We start from the raw sequence: 6,900 nt of genomic DNA, 5'->3' as shown, positions 1-6,900 counted from the left end.
CAAAATCTTATCAGTTTTCTTATCATTCAAATACTACATAAAAGCTTCCGTCTTTCTAAAGTTTGATGTTAATTAGAAAATTTCAATTTGTGAATAATATCAGAGATGAATACTCAAATGGTGAGCAGTCACATTCTTGAAGGGTAGTTTTTAGATCTAAGCTACAGTCGTTTTTTATCTAATTAGTCAAGTACAGAAAGGTAAATTAAAGTAACTTATGTAACTTTCCGAAACCTCCAACCCCCCCCCCCAAAAAAAAAAAATGTTTGGATGCTTATTATCCCCGATATTTCTTATATTCCCAATATGGTTCCGCTGTTTTGGACTCCTTATTTATTTATTTTTTTTATTTTTTTTTATTTATTTATTTATTTTTTTGGAGCTGCACTAGAATAAGAAGTTTATCTGAAATTGTATTTGACGCCTTCTGGTTATTGGTGTGCATAGAACGTCGGGAATGCATAAACTTTAAACTATGAGAGTCAAAGTTTAAGAAGGAAAAGATAAGTCAAAATCAGGAGTAAAAGTCCACCTTTGGGATCTTCGTTTGTTTGTCTTTCTTTTTATTCAGATGTTTTAAGTGTAACTAAAAGTAGGCTTTAATCTCTTATCAAAATTTTCAACCCCAAATCTAGTTCTAAGCCGGCTTAAGCGTTTCATGTATACTTATGAAAATGTGTTAGTTCCCACCCTGTACTAGTTTTAGGGCCATAGTTTTTCCTGAGGCCAAAATAATTTTAAGAATTTAAAGGATGTGAAAATTGCAACTTAGAATGTTAAAACGTTAAAAAGCAAAAATCCTACCGATATTCTGAAAGGCAAATTAAGACGCTTTGAAAGGGACATATTAGGAGTTTCAGAAACTCTTATGCCAGGGTTAAGAAAATGAAGCTAGGCGACATAGAATCTATTTACTGAGGCATTTGGGATGGGGTCATAGATAGGGAGTAGAGCTCATGATGAATAAGGAAGCTGCTAAGTCTTATTTAGGAAATGTTGTATAATAGGAATGTTGTTAATAGGAAACTTGTTAATAATAGGATGTCGTGCAGGATATAGTCATAGTAGGATATAGTAGTGACTCAGATGAATTTTAATTACAGCTACGGGAACAAGTAGACAGGGTCCCAAATAGCTTCAGTTTTGTCGGTATAACAGTTTAGTTGTAGCCGATACAGCATTTGGTCATGAAATGGCAAATAAGTTAACATGGCATCAAAGAGTTGGTGTTAACAAACTGTATTTTAAGAGCGACTCGGCTCAAGAATTATCGAAAGTCTAAAAAACGGATATTTGATGGAAATTTTCGGGGAATGATTTTTTGAGAGGAAATTTTACGCTGGAGGGATTCGACAGAATTCTTATATGATTGTCTTGCATTATCTTTGCCAACTCGATTTTCCGTGCGGAGATGTTCCGGGAGAATTATTTGGGGGCTGTTGTCCGCGTGTTTTGCTTTCCGGGAAAACTTTTCCATGGAAGGAGGTATTTTTTCGGAATGATCGAGATATCGATTAGGGACTCGAGTCCTTTTCAAATAAAAGTGTGTTAGGAGAATTTTTCAGACTGACTCATCCGCAAGAAATTTAAAGGGGAAGGGGGACTTTCAGCAAAGATGGAATTGTCTGGAGGGAATTTGACGGGGGGTGGTGCACTTTACGTTGTCGCTGAGTTTTCTGTGAGGGTGTGGGGTATATTCCATTGATAGTGAGCCAAATTTAGCTCCACTATTTGGAAAACAATGAGAAATTAAATAAAAAACAAGTTTTTTTTAACTTAAAGTAAAAGTCGAGCCACAAACTGCAGTAAATAGAGCAGCATTAAAACTCATAACAAACAAAATTATTTCGTATATGAAGGGTTGCCATCTTCTCAATGTCTTACTCTTTAGAGTAAGAGATTGTCATAGAGTATTCATAGAGTAAGACTTCTTAAATTTAAAGGGGAAGGGGGACTTTCAGCAAAGATGGAATTGTCTGGAGGGAATTTGACGGGGGGTGGTGCACTTTACGTTGTCGGTGAGTTTTCTGTGAGGGTGTGGGGTATATTCCATTGATAGTGAGCCACATTTAGCTCCACTATTTGGAAAACAATGAGAAATTAAGTAAAAAACAAGTTTTTTTTTAACTTAAAGTAAAAGTCGAGCCACAAACTGCAGTAAATAGAGCAACATTAAAACTCAAAACAAACAAAATTATTTCGTATATGAAGGGTTGCCATCTTCTCAATGTCTTACTCTTTACAGTAAAGTTTGACTGTTTGTCCCAATTTTTTTTCTACAACTGCTACTGAAACACAGTGACGTTTAATTAGAATCGGGAACTTTATTGAAAGTGCTAGCAGCTTTGAGGGGGGCTTTGAATAGATTGGGACGGAGGAGGAGCGCGCGTACCCGTGTTGGCCTGATGGAGTTTGGTTTTACTGTGACTTGTTTGTATTAGAAGTAGCTGTAGTGCCTATAAAATCTGTATCTCAAATATGTACATCTCTATTTTCACTTATTTTTCTAGATTGCACCAAAATTAAAAATTGTCTTCATTCTTGATACTTTTAGCTGCACATAAAGTATCAGACAATTCGAAACTTGATTCAAGAAATCTAAACTTTAAAGATATTAACCACAAAAAATTTGAATATTTAGTCATAATTGGAAAAATTCCGCCGTACTTGAGTGATTTTTTGTAATTTATTTTTTTATCACAAAAAAATAGAAATCAAAATGACATTAAACTAGAATAATTTAAGTTAAGCTTCTGTGCCCACAGTGTCATGCATTGTGGTGTTGAGAAAAAAAGCAAACGGTTAGATATTGGCGAATGTTACATTGCAATGCATAAAGGAGTTGCATAAATGGAGGAAATGCATAAAGGAGTGCATAAAGGCAATGCATAAAGGAGTTGCATAAATGGAGGAAATGCATAAAGGAGTGCATAAAGGCAATGCATAAAGGAGTTGCATAAATGGAGGAAATGCATAAAGGAGTGCATAAAGGCAATGCATAAAGGAGTTGCATAAATGGAGGAAATGCATAAAGGAGTGCATAAAGGCAATGCATAAAGGAGTTGCATAAATGGAGGAAATGCATAAAGGAGCTCAGCACAACAATGAAACCAAACAAACAAACAGTTGAATAATTGTGGATGTTAATAGTAATATCGTCACTGAATTCAGAATGAATGTTTGATACAAGTGTTGTCATGAAACACGAAAATTTAGCTATATTTAGGTCTTAAAGGTAATTCAACTTCGGGCTTCCATGTCTATATTGTGTTGCATAAAGGAGTTTAGCAACCATGCATAAAAAAGTAAGTGAAATAATTCAGATATTACTAAGCTTTTTCTCTCTGGATTCAGAACTAATTTCTTAGTTTTATCATGGAATATAAAAACTGAACGGAATTAAGTTTCAAAAGTTAGATTAACTTCAGTTTCCTATATTTAATCTGTTACGCATGAAGGAGTTAAGTAAGGCGTTTAGCAAGATTTTTCAAACAGTTCGTGGTAACAAACTGCAGTAAGGAGCGACCCGGCTCAATAGTAACCAAAACTCTAAAAAATGGAATTTTGATACCAATAGCTACATCGAAAGAATTGCATTTTAATGCTGGTTTTAAACATATAAGTTTCATTAAGTTTAGTATTACCCATCAAAAGTTACGAGCCTGAGAAATTTTTTTTTGTTTTAGAAAATAGGGAGAAACACCCCCTAAAAGTCATTGAATCTTAATGAAAATCATACCATCAGATTCAGTGTATCACAGAACCCTGTTGTAGATGTTTCAAGCTCATATCTGCAAAAATGTGGAATTTTGTATTTTTTGCGAGAAGGCAGATCACGGGTGCATGTTTATTTGTTTTCCCCTATTTTCCAAAATGAGGCAAATTTTCTCCGGCTCGTAGCTTTTGATAGGTAAGACTAATCTTGAAGTTATCAAACAGTTCGTAGTAACAAACTGTAATAAGGAGCGACCCGGCTCAATAGAAACCAAAAACTAAAAAAAGGAATTTTGATACCAATAGTTACACTAAAAAGAATCGCATTTTAATGCTGATTTTAAATATATAAGTTATCTTTAGTCTTCAAATATATTTAGTCTTACCCAATCAAAAGTTACGAACCTGAGAAAATCTGCCCTATTTTAGAAAATAGGGGAAACACCCCCTAAAAGTCATAGAATCTTAACGAAAATCATACCATCAGATTCAACGTATCAGAGAACCCTGTTGTACAAGTTCCAAGCTCATATCTACAAAAATGTCTAATTTTTTATTTTTTGCCAGAAGACAAATCACGGATGCGTTTTTATTTGTTGTTTTTTTTTGTTTTTTTTTTCTTTTTCTCTGGGGTGATCGTATCAACCCAGTGGTCCTAGAATTTTGCGAGAGGGCTCATTCGAACGGAAATGAGAAGTTCTAGTGCCATTTTTAAGTGGGCAAAAAATGAACCTTTGGTCTTAATATACTTGCATATTAAGCTAATATACTTAATATACTTTGGTCTAATATACTTATATTATATACTTATATAATTTTATTTATATACTATCACTTTATATACTTATATTTATATACTTGTTAATATACTTAATATACTTAGTATACTTTGGTCTAATATACTTACATTATAGAACCTTCGGTCCGAATATACTCTTCCACATCATTAAATTCTAGATTATGTTAGGATTTAGGCCCTTTTCACCCTGTACCGATAATTAGGACTCTTCATGAAAAATTGTAAAATGATCATCTTAATTTTATTTTAAATAGCGTAGTATAGAATTGCTCCGAATTTTATCTTTCGAACATTTTTTACTCCATAACTGGAATGCAGATAGGCCTACAGCGGTCTTTATCCATGCGGTTCTTTTTACCCCCAAGGTTTACATTTGAAATATAAACGTCAGATATGTTTACTTAATACACATAGCAAATAAAGAGAATTTAAAAAGAAAAAATGCTCAAAAATTAATATATGTCATACAAAATCGAAAACAATATGATTAAAACTTATTTAAATGTCCAACAAATACGTCAATAAATATTGCTCAGAAAAGCGTTAAAGATTTAGTAAATGCAGACTATATTAAAAAATATCATTTTGCCTTGATTCTATGTAAACTTCTACCAGCTTCCTTTTTCAGTGAAGGGTGAACTATCACGAAATATAACATAAAAAGTGTAAGGTCACAGCCTTCCTCTTATAAAAGTAGACTTTTTCTAAGCTTAAAAGAAATGGGTGGTTATTATAAAAGTTTCCTTATAATAGCTATGGATCGTCATGACTATCATAATTTTTAGTCTTTTAAAATTTCAATCTATCCAAGACAAAATCGAAACTGACTTGAATAGTTACAAATTGTTTTGATGTGAACTTTTTCCACATTTAATTATAAATTGTAATGATCAGCCGAACTTATTTTTCTATATTAAAAAAAAAAAAAAATTGTATTCATAGAGGGGGTGCAAACTTTTCACCACCTGGTGTTCATATCAGAATGCTACGTTTACCACACAGTTCTACCACACTTGTTAATGTCTCCACCATGCTTGGCAAACTTCTGCCAACCTTGCCATACTTCTGCCGCGTTTGGTGCACGCCACCTGATGAACTTGATTTCTAAAATATAGTTCTCACATAAAAAAAACTTCAATTTGTCATGGCAGCAGAGATTCTTTTTAGTTCTTAATATATTTTAAAATAAAGCACTCAATTATGTATTTATTTTCTCAATCTTAAAATCTTAAAATTTTGCAAGGGTTGAGTAAATTTTCTTATGATTTTAATTATGTGCCCCCAAAATTTTTTGGTGTGTGTTGGTCTGTTTAATTTCATTTATTTTCTTTCTAGATTGTATTTACCCTACTAGTCGCGATAGCTATGGTCAGATCTGCTCCTATCGAGGCTGAAGCTGTGGCCGCAACTGCTGTCTATGACACAACTTTGTCAAGTTTGGGAACTAGTCAACAGAAATTTGGAATTAACCGTCAGAAGAGACAAATGTTCAGAAGGCATCATTGGCATCATTATGGTGGGGATCACGATGATAACGATGACAGAGAGAAAGACAGAGAAAGTATCTTGATGTTGCTGTACTCATAGAGATTTTTCAGTTTTAAATTCAGTGTTTTTTAGAATTTGAAACAAAATACGGTATTTTTAGCTTAGTCCATTTTTATACTGCTCTCCTGACCATAATATATTTATGCTGCCATTAAGAAATACTTATTTAGATTTACACCTAGCATCTGAATTGCACATGCCGTTCGTTAGACATACATACATACACATACACACACACACACACACACACACACACACATATATATATATATATATTTATATTATAAACGGCTCCATATTCTTCAGGGAAAATGGGATATTCTGGCCTAAAAAAACCATATCCCCTCCCGTGAAGCCCCAATTTCCCTTAAATCCTTACGTCTGATCACTTAAAACGAACAGAAATTACTCCGTATATGAAAGGGGCTTTTCCTCCTCAACGCCTCGCTCTTTACGCTAAAGTTTGACTCTTTCTTTTAACTCTATTTTTAAAACAGTAAGAAACTTTAGCGTAAAGAGCGGGGCGTTGAGGAGGAAAAGCCCCTTTAATATACGGAGTAATTTCTGTTTGTTTTAAGTTTTAATGTTGCTCCTTACTTTCATTTAAACAACTTGTTTTTTTTTATTTTATTTCTGGGCGTTTTTGAATTAATGCATGTTTTGATCTTGGCTCTCCGCACATAAATAATTAAAACGAAATTTGCATATTAATTAATTACAATTAATCGAAAAATTTTGAGAAAAAAGGCAAGAGGGAGGAGGCCTAGTTACCCTCCAAGTTTTTGATTACTTAAAAAAGCAACTAGAACTTTTAATTTTTTACAAACGTTTTCATTGGT

General features: G+C 33.4%; 1 long non-coding RNA gene across 1 annotated transcript; it reads left to right on the top strand.

Moving 5' to 3' along the window:
• LOC136037001 (uncharacterized) lies at positions 1-6,160 on the top strand. The gene is made up of 2 exons (XR_010619847.1): positions 1-120; positions 5,849-6,160. It is a non-coding gene; the product is annotated as an uncharacterized LOC136037001 (long non-coding RNA).
• The last annotated feature ends 740 nt before the right edge of the window (positions 6,161-6,900 follow it).

Source organism: Artemia franciscana, chromosome 16, assembly GCF_032884065.1.
Source record: "Artemia franciscana chromosome 16, ASM3288406v1, whole genome shotgun sequence".
NCBI classification, from domain to species: Eukaryota; Metazoa; Arthropoda; class Branchiopoda; order Anostraca; family Artemiidae; genus Artemia; species Artemia franciscana.
Note: the sequence above shows the minus strand (reverse complement) of the source record. Positions and strands in the feature narration are given on the sequence as shown.